The sequence below is a fragment of the Macaca thibetana genome, chromosome 13 (genome assembly GCF_024542745.1).
Source record: "Macaca thibetana thibetana isolate TM-01 chromosome 13, ASM2454274v1, whole genome shotgun sequence".
Taxonomy (NCBI): Eukaryota; Metazoa; Chordata; class Mammalia; order Primates; family Cercopithecidae; genus Macaca; species Macaca thibetana.
This window is the reverse complement of record NC_065590.1, coordinates 69086954-69104413: the sequence shown is the minus strand read 5'-3', so window position 1 is coordinate 69104413 and position 17460 is coordinate 69086954. Positions and strand designations below refer to the sequence as shown.

Genomic DNA, 17460 nt, shown 5'->3' with positions numbered 1-17460 from the left:
AGCCTGCAAGTACAAAGAGGGTAAGAGTTGAGGCTTGGGAACCTCCACCTAGGTTTCAGGCGATGTATGGAAAGGCCTGGATGTCCAGGCAGGGGTCTCCTGCAGGTGCAGACCATTCATGGAGAATCTCTAATAGGGCAGTGCAAAGGGAAAATGTGGGGTTGGAGCCCCTACACAGAGTTCCCAGTGGGGCACTGCCTAGTGGAGCTGTGAGAAGAAGGTCATCATCCTCCAGACCCCAGAATGGTAGATCCACTGACAGCTTGCACCATGAACCTGGAAAAGCCACAGGCACTCAACATCAGTCCATGAAAGAAGCCACAGAGGATGTACCCTGCAGAGCCACAGAAGCAGAGCTGCCCAAGGCCTTGGGAGCTCACTCCTTGCATCAGTGTGGCCTGGATGTGAGACACAGAGTCAAAGAAGATTATTTTGGAGCTTTAAGATTTAATGACTGCCCTGCTGGGTTTCAGACTTGCATGGGACCTGTAGCCTCTTTGTTGTGACTGAGTTCTCCTTTCTGGAAAGGGAGTATTTACCTAATGCCTGTACCCCCATTGTATCTTGGAAGTAGCTAACTTTTGTTTGTGATTTACAGGCTCATAGGTGGAAGAGACTTGCCTTGTCTCAGATGAGACTTTGGACTTGGACTTTTGAGTTAATTCTGGAATGAGGGGGACCGTTGAGAAGGGATGATTATATTTTACAACGTCAGAGGATATGAGATTTGGGAGGGGCCAAGGGTGGAATGGTATGGTTGGGCTCTGTGTCCCTACCCAAATCTCATGTTGCATTGTGATCCCGAGTGTTGGAGTGGGGGTTTGGAGGGAGGTGATTGGATCACAGGGGTGGTTTCTAATGGTTTAGCACCACTCCCGCAGTGCTGTCTCATGATGGAATTCTCAGGAAATCTGTTTGTTTGAAAGTGTGTAGCATCTCCTTCGCCCCCTCTCTTGCTGGTCATGGCCTGTTTCCCCTTCACCTTCTGCCGTGATTGTAAGTTTCCTGAAGCCTCCCCCAGAAGAAGAAGCCTATAGAGCCCACAGGAACCATGAGCTGCTTAAACATCTTTTCTTTATAAATTGCCTAGTTTCAGGTAGTTCTTTATGGCAATGTAAGAATGGACTAATAGAGCACATCACTAGGGTAGCACAAAGGAGAGGGCCCAGAACCAGAGGAGAAATAAGCAGCTCATTTTTTTCATCTTTCTCCATGTTTCTTGCTCCCTCTATGTTGTTCTCATCCATTTTTCATTTCATCCCATTTCCTCTTTTTTCCCTTTCATTTCCTCATTCTGGGACAGCAAGAGGTCATGTTCTTGCTGCCAACAGTTTCGACATATTCAGTAGTCGTGACAGCCACAAAGCCAGGGCTGGACCTGTACAGAGGTCTGGTCTGCAACAGGAGGGAGTCTGTAGTGTGCAGCGGGTCTACAGCTGTCACTTAGATCCCAAGCTGCCTCTTCACTTTTAATTTTGCTCACAGTGGCTTTTGTCAAAGGCAATTTAAAAATTCAGGGCTAGGTAGTCTAATCTGTCAATCTTGTCTTTACTTTATGGTTTCCAGGTTTGTGTCTTACTTAGGAGGGCCTTCCCAATGCTAAAATTATGTATATAAACAGATATACCACAATTGCCTAAACAGAAATTTGGGCAAGCTGGCACATTTGAAACACGGCTGTCTCCTAAAATTTGGAATGTGTGAATAGCATGCATATGCTTGGACTCTAAGATTTACTTTCTCAGGAAAAATCCTTCTAGCTCCCTCACTCACTGCCTCTGCCTCCTAGCTCCACCCTAGCCATTTCATCTTATGGTCGGGGAGCATTCAGTTGCTAGGGCCAGAAACCCACTCAGAATAACTTAAGTAAATGGGAATTACTTGCACAGTGATAAGGGAATACTATGAAACCCAGTTTGAAGAATTGCACCTGGATCACTGAAGGGCTAGAGTCTGGAGCGGCTCTTCCTCCTCCCTTTCTCTCAGTTATCTTTGTGTCTGCTCCATCCTCTCCCCACAGTCAAGCATACTCTTAGCACATGACCTTAAATGACTGTGTAACTCAGTCCTTGAGCCCACAGAATCTTGAGTCTAGCACTCACAGACAATAAATGCCCTCAGGCTTTCTGTGTCCCAACTCCAAGTTCTAGATAAAGATGTCTGATTGGTTACAGTGGGTCATGTCTAAAGTGGGTCTACTCCCAGTTCAATTATTGGTGGCCAGGGCCATGAGCCACATGGTTGCCCCTTGGGGCACTGGGCAAGGTAAAGTTCACAAAGAAGATGTGGTGGGGAAGAAATGACCACTGTAACTCTGGTCCGGTTCCCACACCCATATTGTGATTTTTGCTCCCCTTCAAGTTTGCCCTTGATGTTGTCTCTAACTGAATTCTGTTTTCTCCCATGGTTAGATTTATACCAGATCCAGGACCTTTTAGGGAGGGCCGTGGTCCTGTCCTCTGGGGGAAGCTCTGATCTAAGACTGCTCCCTCATGGAAATTAAGAAGGGGAAAGCCTAGGCTACAGATAGAGAAGGATGAGTCATTCCAGCAGCCATGGCGAAAAGGACTGCTGGAGACACAGGGACTGTTTATGTGGCCACTCACCATCATGCAGGCCCCCAGTGGGGGCGAGGTGAGGAAGGACACAGAAAGGCTGCTCAAGTGCATTTCTGGTTTTGCTTCCTACTGCAAACGACTCTTGTCATATGACTGGGAGAGTGTGGTGGTGGCAATAAGCAGAAAAAGTTGAGTCTAAGAGTTGCTTTCTGAATTCGCTTATTAGGATCAATGTAGTCTAAAAAAGTTGGCTTTTGAGAAAATAAATCTTTTCTGTTTTCTGCAGCCAGACTAAGGATTTAGTGGTGAATGGTAGGTGGGAACGTGGTGGGACTCTGACTGGTTATACCGTCTCTGTGAGGCTCAATTCTTTTATCTCTAAAAGAGAGAACTGTCTACCTGGTGAGAGAAGATCTTTTGGGAGCCCACTAAAGTCTAACATAATGTTATTATACAGTAAGTTCTCACTTAATGGCATTGATAGGTTCTTGGAAACTACAACTTTAAGCAAAATGACATATAACAAAAGCATTTTTTTCTCATTAATGTCATAACAAAACGTTAAAGGAAGTGACATTATTTATGAACCTGCTGAATGTTGTTTTGCTTAAAGTTACAGATTCCAAGAACCTATTGATGACATTAAGTGATGACTTACTGTACTAGCATCATTTATAACTTACAAAAATGACTTAATTAATATACCACAAAATATGCAGATTTCATGTTAGAGACCAGATAAATATGAATATTTTGTTAAAATGTCTGTCTTCTCCACTTTACCAATCTTCACCAACCTCCTCCCTCCAGAATACAAAATGCCTCGTCAACATGAGAGAACAGCAGGAAGCACCAATTTGTGGTAATCCTCTGAATGGAGGAGGCTGTTACATAACCACAAAGGCACAAAGCTGCAGTTTTGAGAACATCTTCCCACGCCCGTTCTAAGCATTGACCTCAGCTATGGTTGCTAACACAGGAATCAGCACTGGTGACTTTTGAGCTATCAATCATCCTTTCCTAACACATGATTCTTTTGGAAAAATATGTGAGATTGGAGATTACCTGTGATGGTTTGGATTTAGATTTTGCCTTAAGGTTCAGGTAATGGTAAATAGGCAGGAGTTTAATAGGAATTAAGGTTATTTGATAATTCCTGGACCACTGCAGATAGAAAGGTTGGCAATTTTGTCATTTGGACTGCCTCCGACTGAAGGCGCAGGCCTGTTTCACGAAGCGGTGAAACATGAACATAGCTGTATCTGCATCAAAGTGAGTGGTAAACCAGGTTAATAGTGTTGATAACCATGTTCATTTTACAGGAAACAGAAACACGAATCACTTGTTCTTACTTTTCTTTTACAGTGGTCTCAAATAGTCAAGACCCCCTGTTGGGAGGAGCTTCTATTCCTGCTCCGTGGAAGACATAGGCGTGCCAGATGCCCGGAAGATCAGAGGCTCACATTCCAGGTGGAGCACCCTGGTTCTTCTCATCAGAATCGACTAGAGAGACGGGCTCCCTCTCCATCCCTACCCAGGGGCATCGGTCAAGCTGAAAGCAAAGACAATCCATTGCCCCCAGGAGAACTGGTCTTACTCTAAATCAGGGGCCTGCAAACTGTTTCTGTGAAGGTCGGGATAGTACATTTTTTGCCTGTGTGGGCCTTCCAGTCTGTCTCAGTTACTCAACTCTGTGATTTTGAGCAACCATTAGACAGTATGTCAATGAATGAGCATGGCCCCATCTGGCCCTCCACCCACAGGCCATAGTTTGCTGACTCCTGCAAGAGTAAAACCCTTTATGAACTAGAGAGTTCCATGCTTGAACATGGGTCCAGAAAATACGGGAAGGCAAACCTCACACATTTGTGGTTGTGTGCCTCCTAAGTGCTTTGTGTCACTGTTGGCTTCCAATTCCTAGGAAGGGCCTTGGGAACCAACCATATGTTGACTCAGGGAGAAAAGGACTTTTGGGAGTGACAGTCAGAAAATGGGTACCACGTACCCTTCAGAGCCCTCAGCTTTCAGAGTGACAGAGTAACAGATCATAGTCGACTAAATTCTCTGGCTTAAAGCATGGAGCCACACTTACCCTGCCAGGCTGGGGCCCCGGTTCTTGGACGTGGCTCGCAGTAGCCAAGAGGAATGGGCATGTGGCTAGTACAGGAGAAAGAATGCTAGGTGGCACTTGGTCAGCAACTTTCCAATATCATGTTTCTTAATTGTATCCCCAATGTGTATTATCATCCTGTCTTAAAGAAAAGAAATATGAGCCTCTCCTGCCAGACAGAAAGTTCCATGCAGCAGAAGCATGACTTTGGCATTATGGCAGACAGAGAGGTGTCCTTTTCTTGTGCCTTTCCTTCAACCAGCCTGATCCCAGCACTGCTCAGCAGTGACGCATGCTCTCTTGACCACTTGTCTCCAGCAGACCTGTAATTTGTCCACTTTACTCCATCCTGGGCTGCTGGAACTACCCCTTTTTGGGGCTTCTCCTCCAGGGGTTCACCCAAGTTTAGAAAAGCAGTAAAATAGCCAGCATGCAGACCAGCCTATCCTTTTAATGAATGTCTTTGAAGCTACCATGTTCTAAAACATTTTCAGCATGTTTTGAAGCTTTTTTATTATTACTATAGGGAACACTCTGAAACTAATGCTATGGTTATGAGGAACTCAGAGTCATCCCCAATATGATTCCATTTCCCAACAAGTTCAAGAAACAGAATCCAGGCACGTAGTATATGAACAATGCCAAAAGATGCAACCAATACAGCGAAACTTCATGGTGTTAGAGACATGAAGGAGGTCGGAAATTACCCTCTAAGTTTGTTCTTTTAGCTCATTATTTACTTTTAAAGTACTGCTTGTGCAGAACCCAAGGACAGCTGCACATTTATTGCACATTTATATTCACTGCCTCCTGATGACATTAAATGTAAATGCCTGCAGCAGGGTATTGGTAAACTGTCCAGGGGAAGCACGAATTAGAAAAAATACAAAATAGGCTTCCCTGAGCCCATGAATTTACCATATCAAGAATATGTAAGATACATTAATTAGTTCATTAGTAGGCTCCAAGACATTGCAGATGGTGGGGAAGGTGGGGGCGGGGGGTGGGCAGGCACTGCTGACTCAAAAGTTATTGTGCGTGGGACACTTTGCCAAACTCTGAGGCCTGCGTGGGTTGAGGCACATATGTTGGGGCCTCCATCAGAACTGGGTGGAGGCCAGGGCAGGACACAGTGGTCTGGAGCTGAGGAGTACAACACACAACTCCACAGGAGCCTCAGAGTTGAGTACGTGTGCAGGGTAGTATGTTGGGGCAATGTGCATCTGTCTGAGAGTCTTCTACAGCTGAGAGCCTGGGGTCCCCAAGGAAATAGGGTGATGCCAGCGGGGAAGAGCCAAAAATGCTAATCGGCCTTCAAAATTCAGCATACACTGGGGATATCATGATTCCAAGCAGAGAAGCTAAAAGAAATGCAGTTCACCAAGGCATGGAGTTCAGGTGCCTTGTCCCAGGACCTATGTAGCATTGAGACTTCCCTGAGGTCCTTTAAATGATGCAATTATCAAGCCTCTTTTGAAGATCTTTTTTAAATGCTTTTTCTTGTTGCATTGTCTTTTTGTTTTCAAGGAAATATAGGTTCTTTGGTGAACTGTTTTATAACTACAGCATTGGCTGTAAGGAGGTGTTCATATTCTCTTAGTGTAATAACATCAAAAAGCTGAAAGAAGTCAGAGATCTCTGGGAGGGTAATGGCTTCAGAATATGCCCCTCAGGCTGCCATAGATCTGACACCCCAGAAACATTTGGAAGACAGACCGGAGTTAGATTCCATAACTCAGCTATGTGGCCTACCTGCTGGGGCTCCTATGGCCTTCCCTACCTCCACTCCCCAAGTTGTGGCAGAAGAGCCCCTTCCAAATTGTCCTGGGTCTGATTAACCTCAGTATGTTAGAAGGCAGGGGGTTGTCAAAGGCCAGGATATTCTTTGCTGTCTCTCATTGTGCTGAAGTTGTTGAAGCCTGGAGTACCAACCGGGATTTCAGACAGCTTGGAAAATGTCCTTTCTGGTTCTCCAACGGGGCCTCTTATTTGATGGGTAGCTGAGAAAGAGGAAGGCAAGGGGGCTTTAGATCTTCTGGAAATCTTGATTCTTCAGAGTTGATTGACTCATCTCTTCCCTGGAGTCAGCGACAGGCAAATTCACAATTTTACTCAATGCTTACAAATTCCAACAGAGGTGAATAGCTCAAAAATGGCCAGTATTCTGCGCTAGAACCTGATGAAAGAAAGAGATATAGAAGGAAAACAGTGTCCTGCCACAAAGTAGCAAAGACACATTGCCTTGGTGTCAACACACTTATACTTAAAGCTTGGTTCTGCCACTTACAATGAAGTGACCTCCTGCTAATTGTTAACTTCTCTGAGTCTCAATTTGCTCATCCATAAAAAGAATGCCTCAGCATTGCCGTGAAGGCTTCCTATAAAGTGACCAGCAGGCAGCTAGACATAGTAAGTGGTTGGTGCAAAGTAGCTGCTGCTGGGATGCTTAGGTTTCGTTCTGTTTAAGCACTCATCTAGAACTGATGTGCTATTACATCTATTTGACTGTCCTGTGAACAAAAGATAAATTGTTTCCTAGGAGTATTTTATTTTTCTAAGCTAAACACTTGGTGCATAGCAGCTTACCACTTGCATTTAATTTTCTTTTTTTGTATAAAATAAACTGAAAAACCAGTTCTTTTTTTGGCAGAATTTAATCATTGAACCTATTTTTAAAATGCTCTTTGTGTACTTTCTTTCCTTTTTAGAAAATTCCTTTTGATATTTAGGAACATGTTTAATTTTGTTCTAATGGCTACCATTGTAGGACTCTTCATTACCTTTTTAAAATTTTTTTAATCTTTTACCCTCTGGTCTGTCAGTTTTAAATGGTATCCTTTGGGTCCCTATTACTTACAGTGTAAACTCAATGATCTTATTCTACTTCCTTCTTTCTTACCCACTTCTCCCATTTTAAAAATTGTACTATTTCTATTCTGTTAGAAAATGCAATGTTTAACTACCATTCTTATATCCATATCTCCAACCTTGTATTAGTCCTAGATCTATATATGAAATGCCCACCTTCAATCCTCCTGCTGAAGTGTCCGCAGTCAGCTCTTAGTTGAATAAAGTACAATTAATTCTGCAGTGGATTCGTCAGGAAGGGCATGTGGGCACAGTATTCTTGTGTTCTTGCATCTTCAAAACTGTTTTTCTATATCATTAATATTTGAAGAACAGCTCGGCTAGATATAAAGTTCTTGACTTGCATTTTCTCAAGCTTCTCAAAGTGTGCTTCACTCACGTCTTGCTTTGTATGTTGTTGTTGAGAAATCCAATGTCAGTCGAATCCTCTTCTCCTTTCAAGCTATTTTATGTTTCCTCCAAAAGGCCATATGGATTCCTTTCTTTCTCTTTAAAGCTTGGCAGTTCTAGGATATGGCTCTGATATAATCATGCCAGGTCAACTTTTTCAAGAGAACCCTTTCACTTGTAGATTCAATTCCTGATTTATTTCCAGAGAGTTTTCTCGGATTATAATTTTAAATAATAGCTATATTCCATTGTTTAGCTCTCCTCGTCCAAGAACTCCAGTTGGACGTCCTTGGCCGGTCTTCCACTTCGATCACTTTCCTCTGACCTTTTTCATTTCTTTCTTTACCTCCCTTTTGCTCTCTCGTTTTCCTGCTTTTCTTCAATGCCTTTTATTAAATTTCCATTTAAATTTATTCTCCCTTGGGTCTCATAATTTTGTCTACATTTCTGGTATGATTTTGCCATTTTCTTTGATATTCTTCCTATGTTCAATGACTATCATTTCATTTCTTCCTTTTCTTCTTTCTTGATCCATTAGTGTTGCTGAGATTTATATTTCTGATTCAGTTTTATATTTTGAATTCTTTTTATGTATCTCCAAACTCTATTCTGAGGAAAATTAATTTTTGTGGGAGTATTATGTTACAATTTTCCTCAGCTCATGGTTCCCCCCACCACACCCCGCCCCTGAGGTGAGGGAGTATTTTCTTCAGTTGAGTTACCTGGGTTCACTTTTTACAACAATTTTATTTGGATATGATTGCTGTTTTTCTGTACCTCTTCATTCTGTGGAGAGAGCTCCTCGTGTGACAGCAGCATCTCCTTTGAGTTCTGCCCTTTTCTGTGAAGTTTCTTTTATGGAAGATGTTGATGGTGAAGTTAGGAAGAAAAAGAAGGGGACTACTGTGTCTTTTTTCCTAGAAACATTAATTTTATCTTTTCTTTTTTCTTTCCTTTCACGGCTATTTCACCAAGGAATACCTCCACTTCTCTGTATCTCATTCTCCCTAAGAAGTAGTGCTTCTCCACGGCTACCACTTCTGAGCCTCACGCATTTCAAATCTTTTGCCTGCAGCTGGTGGTGTGAACTGCCAAGTTCCAAATTGTGCAGAGCCTTTCTTAACTTAGTTGGGCTTTCTTTTGATAGTATGCATACCTTATGTAAGTCCTTAATGCCCTCTACTGTTTTTGATATCATTCTTTTTTTTTTTTTTTTTTTGAGACGGAGTCTCACTTTGTTGCCCAGGCTGGAGTGCAGTGGCGAGATCTCTGCTCACTGCAAGCTCCGCCTCCCGGGTTCACACCATTCTCCTGCCTCAGCCTCCAAGTAGCTGGGACTACAGGTGCGCACCACCACGCCCAGCTAATTTTTTGTATTTTTAGTAGAGATGAGGTTTCACCGTGTTAGCCAGGATGGTCTCGATCTCCTGACCTCGTGATCCGCCCGCCTCGGAAGTGCTGGGATTACAGGTGTGAGCCACCGCTCCCGGCCTATACCATTCTTTAATACTTCCCTACTTCACTTTCATACCCATAGGCTTGAAGCAGTAAGCAAAAGGTAACTGTTAGAATATGGTGCATTTTTCTACTTGCTGATAATTTACAGCTTGTAGTATTCTCCAATTCTTAGTAATGCTAAAGCCATAATGTTATTTTCTATTTTCACTCTATTTATTTGAAGGGTTTTGTAAGTTGCATGGGGAGATTTGAAGTCAAGCAGCTGCCATCATTTTCCATTCGTGTTTGGTGTTCATTGAACTTCTTGGATTTGCATGTTGATATTTTTCATCAAATTTGGAAAAAATTTTGACTGCATAGTTTTTCAAAACTTTTTTATCACAATCTCTCTTCTTTTTTTATCTCAAATCTTTTTCTCCTCTTTTTCTGGGGACTTTAATTACATTAATATTTGAATGCTTAATACCATTTCACAGATAACAGAGACTACCTCTAGCCTTTTTTCTCTTAGCTTTAGTTTGGATAGTTTCTACTCTGTCTTCAGGTTCACTGATCCTTTCTTTTGCAGTGTCCACTCCGCTGCTAAGCCCATCCAGTGAACTTTTTATTTTAGATATTTTATTATTATTATCATATTCATTTCTCTACTGAGAATATCCATTTGTTTACTCATTATCTTTATCTTTTTATTTAAACCTGTAAACATATGCATAATGGCTGTTTTAAAGTCTGCGTCTATTAATTCCAACATCTCTGGGTCTGTTTCTATTTTTTGTTAATTTTTTCCTGGCTATAGGTAACATTTTGCTACTACTTCACATAACTAGTAATTTCTGATTGTGTGCTGGTTATTGTAAATTCTTGAAACTTCCTTCTCTTGGCTCCTGTGACACAATGATCTCTGGGTTTTCCTACTACTTCTTTGGAATTCTGTTCATCTTATTTAACACTCATTATCCTCTACTTGATTTCCAAATGTCAGAGATCCTCATGGCTCAATCTTACATTTTATCTTGTCTCACACTATATTTTCTCTTTAGGCAGTCTCATCTACACCCTGTGCTTCAATCACCACCTATACACTCATGATTCGAAACCATATAAATTCAGCTGAGACCTCTTCTCTAACTCCAGACTAATTGCTACTTGTTTCAATAACACATCTATCTCGCTGTGTCCAGAACCAATATTGTGATTTCTGTGGCCTGCCTACATGTGCAAACACACACACACACATACATACATATACACGCAATGAAATAGGGAACTTCTTCTAGTGATATAAATTTCAGTGAATTATACCACCATCACTTCAATTATGCATGTTTGAAATATAGGCACCTTGACACCTCTCTCTTCCTCATCCCCCATATACATTCCATCTTGAAATTGTGTTGATTTTATACTTCCACTTCTCTCCATTGCCATCTCTCTCTGCCACTATCCAGTTTTTAGCTCCCACCACCTCTCACCTGCATTATGAAATAGCTCCAAATTTATTGTGCACATCTAATCTCGCCCTGCTACAATCCATTCTCCAAATCATTGCCGGCATTACATTTTTGAAATGCAAATCTAATTCATTCTCTCTCTCTCTCTGTATTTGTGTCTCTCTGTCTACATACACGCACACAGAGACACATACAGTTTTAAAGAAGTCTACAATTGTTGTCCATTGCTTTTTGGATGAAAACAAAAATCATTAACATGGGCTGGTCCCTACCTGACTCATGTTACCATGCTTTCCTTACTGTCTCCTATCCCTCTCTGTTGTCTTGGTCCTATCTGTTCTGGATTTCCGGGAGCATATCTGCCTCTGGTCTTTGCCTGTGCTATTCCATCTGCATTAAATGCTCCTTCGTCTCCTCATCACCTCCTCCAAACCTGAAATTAATTGTCGTTTTCTGGGGCGGCCTTCCCTGAATTCCTTGGCCAGTCAATCTCACACTTATACTCACACTGGCACAATGTACCTCTCATTTGTAGTCCCTATAACATTTGTAATTTCACATTTATTTCCATGATTCTTTCATTCAGGTATGACACCCCTACTGAATTATAACTGTCATGAAACTAAGGACTGTGTCTGTTTTGGCACACTCATATTTCCAGTATTAATCATAGTGTCGATGTTCAATAAATATTTGTTGAATCAGTGAATAATGAATAAAAAGTACTCCTCCACGATTCTTTTTTATACTCATGCTTAGCTCTCACTCTACGTTTCTAACAAATGGCCTAAGTAGAGGAGTATGGTAAAGCGGCTGTTAAGGCAGCAAGAAAATCAAGTAACACAGAAACAGAGTCAGTTGGTTCTTTGCCCTTAGGATTCTCAGAAGAAATTTTTGTTTCTGCCTTCAAAATGAAGCTGGAATATTAAAACTGATCTTTTGGTCCCTGGAAGATGAAGTACAAACCATCATCAAAAAGCATCTACTGTTGGGACTGGTGGCTCACTTTGTCCTTCCCTCCTGTAAGCCATGAGAAGGAATCAAAATGATTCTGTCATCAAGGGCATTACAAATCCTGGATCTTCACCTCATTTTTAATGCTTCACGTCTAGCACAAGCACTTTCATTTTCAAGGGATTCCATACTATATTGTCTAGCCCCTGGCTAGGCTGGGATATAATTATCTTGGTGGAATAGGATCAGCATGTGTAAGAGCGGGATATTGTTGGGCACTGTATTGAAAAGAGTAACCCTGGGGAGGTGAGGGTGATTATTAAGACCAACTCTGAAGCAATGACTGGTGACCAGAAATGAGTTGATGTCAGAAATTTCTACAGAGATGGTGATAGCTTAGAAAGGTGAAAATCTAGTAAATAGTCTGGGATTTAAAAACTCAAGTAAGGGATACAAGAGATGATTCAGAAATTATGTGTACTAGAAAAGGCAGATGTCAGGGGTAGAAATATATCACCAGGCAAGTGAGGCCAAGGACATGCCCATCTGGAACACAAGGCAGAATCTCTTCAGTAAGTTGGCTTTATTGGTTTTAGTCCTTTTTATCTATTCCTGATGCTCGTGTGATATTTTCTCTTTCTGTTTCTTGGGTGAATTTTGGTATCTCAAACACATACAAGGAGAAAGACAGAACAGAAGTTCTTAGGTAGTTTTTTGGTAATAGAAGTTCTTAGATTTTTTTTTTTTTTGTAAGGAAGAAAAATACTGGGAGAGATTGATCGTTCCTTATACAAAGGCCTTCATTCCTCATGAAAATAGAACTTTCAGTCAAGAATTTGGTCCTTTAAAAAGGAAAAAGGAAGAAAAGAAAGCATGAGCTCTATCCCTCTTTTGACTAAATACTGCCATTGACTTTCCTGTTTGGAACTAAAGGCTGTCTCTTGTTCCACAGGTCAAATGCATGCTTTTTAAAATGCCACTTGGCCCCTTGGGTTCCCCATTCTCAGTAGAAAAACAAAATAGTCAGTAATTTATTTCGACATGCAAACTTAGCTGAACCTTTTTTTTTTTTTTTGGTGATTTAACCCCACAGATGTAAAGTGAAAGAGTTCCCGAAAAGCAAGTGAGAGCCATGAGATTACTACAAGTCTGTGAGCACATTTTTTTCAAGGCTTACAGAATCCCAGAGTTTGCCCTTGCTTCAGGAAAAAGAACTGGTTGACACCTAACAGGTTTTAAGCCATGAGAAGCTGAGGCCCGTTGTGAGGAGGGCACGGGCAGCAGGGCCAGGCCACATACCACGCGTCACCCACCTCCTACCTCACCACCCCCGCTGAGACGTCTGCTGGGTGGGAGGAGGCTCATTGCCAGAGAACAGTCTGGTGTTTTCTGTTCCTGCTGCAGGAAGTCCCCCTTCTCCTGCCACCCCCACAGCTCCTCAGCCTGGAAACCACTTTTAGAGAGGAGAAGGGAAGCAAAGCTTTCAAAAGCACATACCTGTGGGGTTTGAAGGGAGGGGCCCCTTGTTCAAGTATTTCTCCCCCAAACTTGAAAGGACACTTCAGATTCATTAATTTTAGTTTTTGATGTTTCTTCAGTAATTAGGAAGCCACTAAGAAAAATTGACCCTGGGAAGACAAATTCCTGAAGCTGAGTCAGATACAGCAGCTCTTACCACACCACCTGACCGTCAGTTGCCTCTGACCTCATCTCTTCCAACCTCCTCTCTGTCTGACTCAGCAGTGGCCACACAGGCCTCCCTGCTGATTCGAGAATGGCTCCCACCTGAGGCCTTGGGCCCCCCTTGTTTTTGCCCCCGCTTACCCATCTGGCTTCCCCCTCACTGCTTCCAAGGCTCTGCTCAGAGAACATCCTGTCAGACTGAACTTTCCTGGCCACGCTGAGTATATCTTTCCCCTATTTCATTTTCCTTCATGGCACCTTTTACCACCTAATACGTTCAATGGGTCTATGTTTGTTTGTAGTAAGTCTCGCATGACTAGAATGCAAGATCCATGCCAGAAGAGACCTTCTGCTCTACCCTTGGCACATAGTGGGTGTTCAAAAAATATTCAAGTGCTCGCTTCAGCAGCACATGTACTAAAATTGAAATGATACAGAGAATATTAGCACAGTCCCTTCATAAGGATGACATGTAAATTTATGCAGCATTCCATAATTTCGAGAAATGCAAATCAAAACCACAATGAGCTAACATCTCACACCAGTCAGAATGGCTATTATTAAAAAGACAGAAAATAATAAATGCTGGTGAGGCTGCAGAGAAAAGGGAAAGCTTATACACTATTAGTGGAAACACAAACTAGTTCAGCCACTGTGGAAAACAGTTTGGAGATTTCTCAAGGAACTCAAAATAGAACAACCATTTTACCCAGCAATACCACTACTGAGTATATACCCAAAGGAAAATAATTAATTCTATCTTAAAGACACATGTGTTCATATGTTCATTGCAGGACCACTCACAATAGCAAGGACATGGAATCGACGTAAGAGCCCATCAACAGTGGATTGGATAGAGAAAATGAGGTACAAATACACCATGGAATACTATGCAGCCATAAAAAAGAATGAAATCATGTCCTTTTAGCAATATGGGTGGAGCTGGAGGGCATTGTGACCTCCATAAATGACCTAATGTAAGAACCTAAAACAAAATACTGCATGTTATCACTTGTAAGTGGAGGCTAAACATTGAAGACACATAATAATGAAGATGGGAACAATAGGCACTGGGGATCGTGGAGGCTAAACATTGAAGACACATAATAATGAAGATGGGAACTGGGGATCACTAGATGGGGTAGGAAGGGAGCAGGGTTATGGGCTGAAGTGCCACCTGTTGGGTCCTATACTTATGCCCTGGGTGGTAGGATCATTGGGATCCCAAGCCTCAGGATCATGCAATTTACTCATGTAATAAACTTGCAGGTATACCCTATAATCTATGATAAAAGTTGAAATTGAAACATAAACAAGTAAAATCATGAGTGCTGTTTCAAAAAATATATTTTAAGAAAGAAGGAAGGAGAGAGGGATGGAGAGATGGAGGAAGACTAAAGGAAAGGTCATGGCCCTGAGAGAATACAGCACAGGCTAGGGGTGAGATACAGAGTGAGATGGGAACTGAATGGGGTCTCTGAAACTAGACATGAAAGACACCAAAAGAAACATTCCTACTTCATCTTTTCCTGTGCCTGGGATAATTTACTCCTGGATGGTAAAGATATGTCTGTTTCGTCTGTGTTAAATTAACCTGGACGATGTTACAAGCTGGCATTGCTTCATAAGCTTGACCTTAGCTTTCAAATAGGACCTTGTTCATTGCTTAATGACCAAGTCACAAAGTTGCATAATGATATTGGCCCACAGCCATGTTATTGCAAACATGGCAATGACTGGCCAAAACCAGGTGTGCTCCTTACATTTCTGCCCAGATGATACTCTCAGAGAGCTCCTCGCCATGAGAACTAAGTCACTCTCCCAGTACCAGGAGCCAGGACAATTATGGGGCTCTCCCTATTGTGTGTTTTTGCTGCCAACCAGCTCCCAGGCCTAGGCTTATGAGAAAGAGTGTAGGCACACAAGCTGCAGATCTCTCCTCCCTTTATCCTCTCTCCCCTTCCCCAAACCCACAGTAGCTTCTGCCATAGTGCTTATTCTTTTGACCTGTTCTGATCTGCCTCCTAACTATTCCTCAGCACATTTAGGAAGATAGGTCTTCCCTGACCCCCAATCTGAGGTCTAGAGGCCCTTCTGCTTTGCATCTTCCCTCCTCCCCAGTCCCCTAGACCAGCCCAGCGGCAGCCTGTGCTGCCTCTGAAGCCCTCTCCCAGTGCTAACTGATGGGAACCCCATGGACTCCTGTCTGCTATATAAATGGAACAGACTTTCTTCAGAACCAACCCCAGCTGCCCCACTGAAGCTAGTTGCCACAGTGATTTTCAGTCTCATACCAGATTCTGATCTCTTCTCTTGCCCACTTTTGGTGCTGCAGAACGGATCATCTTGTCTTATACCCGAGTCATCATTAAAATTTATAGAAAAAGAGAGAATTTAAAAAAAAATACTAAAAAATCACTTTGCACACGTATACCTCAGAAAGCCTTTGGCCTAATGATAATGTGTGACATTAAGGCAAATAACCAAAAAAATATAATTTTCCCATTTATTTCTTTGAGTGGGCTCAGTTGCACATATATGAATCTGACCAGGGTCCTAATCGCTTCCTGCTCCCAAAGACCATCCCTTGAGCCTGTAAGATCCAAAGTCAACTCAGTGGATTAATGTACAAGTCTAGCCTGAGCCAGTGAGACATGGTTCCCTCTGAGATGCCAGGAAAGGACCTAGGGCTTCCCTGGGCTCATGCCCTTGGGTGAGCCATGGCCTGGTCTGGCCTTTTAGAGGTTGTGCAAGACCAGCCTCTGTGATCTGCAAAGGCCCTGAGTCCCAGACATTGTCTCCAACACTGACCTAGATCCAGTGCCATCATGACAAGAAAGTCCCCTCTACTTTAACTTTTACATGAAAGGAAACTTTGAAATGACCAATCCACATTATTTTGTTTGTTTGTTTCTGCTTTCCACAGCCCTTTCCTGTCTGTAAAACCAACCTCCTCTTCTTGGCTCATCAGAACACTCATTCTATTGTATGGAATAAAGTGCTGCCCAATTATAGAATCAAAAATATAGCAAATTAATGTTTTTTCATATATATTTGAAAGTTTTTATTGATGCATAATAATTATACATATTTATGGGGCATGTGTGATATCTTGATACAGCCATAGGATGTGTAATGATCAAATCAGGGTATTTAGGATATCCATCGCCTTGAACATGTATCCTTTCTTTCAGCTAGGAACATTTCAAATCTTCTCTTCTAGCTATTTTGAAATATACAATGTTTTTGTTAACTATAGCCACCCTACTGAGAGGCTGAATACTAGCACTTATTCCATCTATCTAACTGTATGTTTGTACCTATTAACCAACCTCTCTTCATCCCACACACCCTTCATAGCCTCTAGTAGCTACCATTCTTTTCTCTACCTCCATGAGATCCATCTTTTTAGCTCCCACATATGAGAAAGAATATGCAATGTTTGTCTTTCGGTGCCTGGCTGATTTTACTTAACAGAATGCCCTTCAATTCCATATATGTTCCTGCAAATGACAGAATTTCATTGTTTCTTATGGCTTAATAGTATTCCATTGTGTGTGTGTGTGTGTGTGTGTGTGTAAGTGTGTATCACATTTACTTTATCCATTCATCTGTTGATGGACACTTAGACTGATACTGTATCTTGGCTATTGTGAATACTGCTGCAATAAACATGGGAGTACAGTCTCCCTTTGATATAATGATTTTTTTCCTTTGGATAAATACCCAGTTATGGGATTTCTGGATCATATGGTACTTCTATTTTTAATGTTTTGAAAAACTTCCATATTGTTTTCTATAATGGCTATACTGATAAATGAATTTAATAAGGTTGCAGAATACAAAATCAACATACAGAAATCAATAGCATTTCTATGTATCAATAATTAACTTGCTGAAGAAGAAATCAAGAAAGTAATCCCATTTATAATAGCTATAAAAATTAATTGTCTAGGAATAAATTTAATCAAATTTAATAAATTCTTTC

The 17460-nt window shown here is 41.8% G+C and overlaps 1 protein-coding gene and 1 non-coding gene across 2 annotated transcripts in view; both read left to right on the top strand.

Moving 5' to 3' along the window:
- Positions 1–17460, top strand: part of MORN2 (MORN repeat containing 2) — a 1051609-nt gene that overhangs the window by 280437 nt on the left and 753712 nt on the right. The window lies entirely within an intron of this gene.
- On the top strand, positions 13866–13972 carry LOC126934490 (U6 spliceosomal RNA). Its single transcript, XR_007718964.1, has one exon. It is a non-coding gene; the product is annotated as a U6 spliceosomal RNA (small nuclear RNA).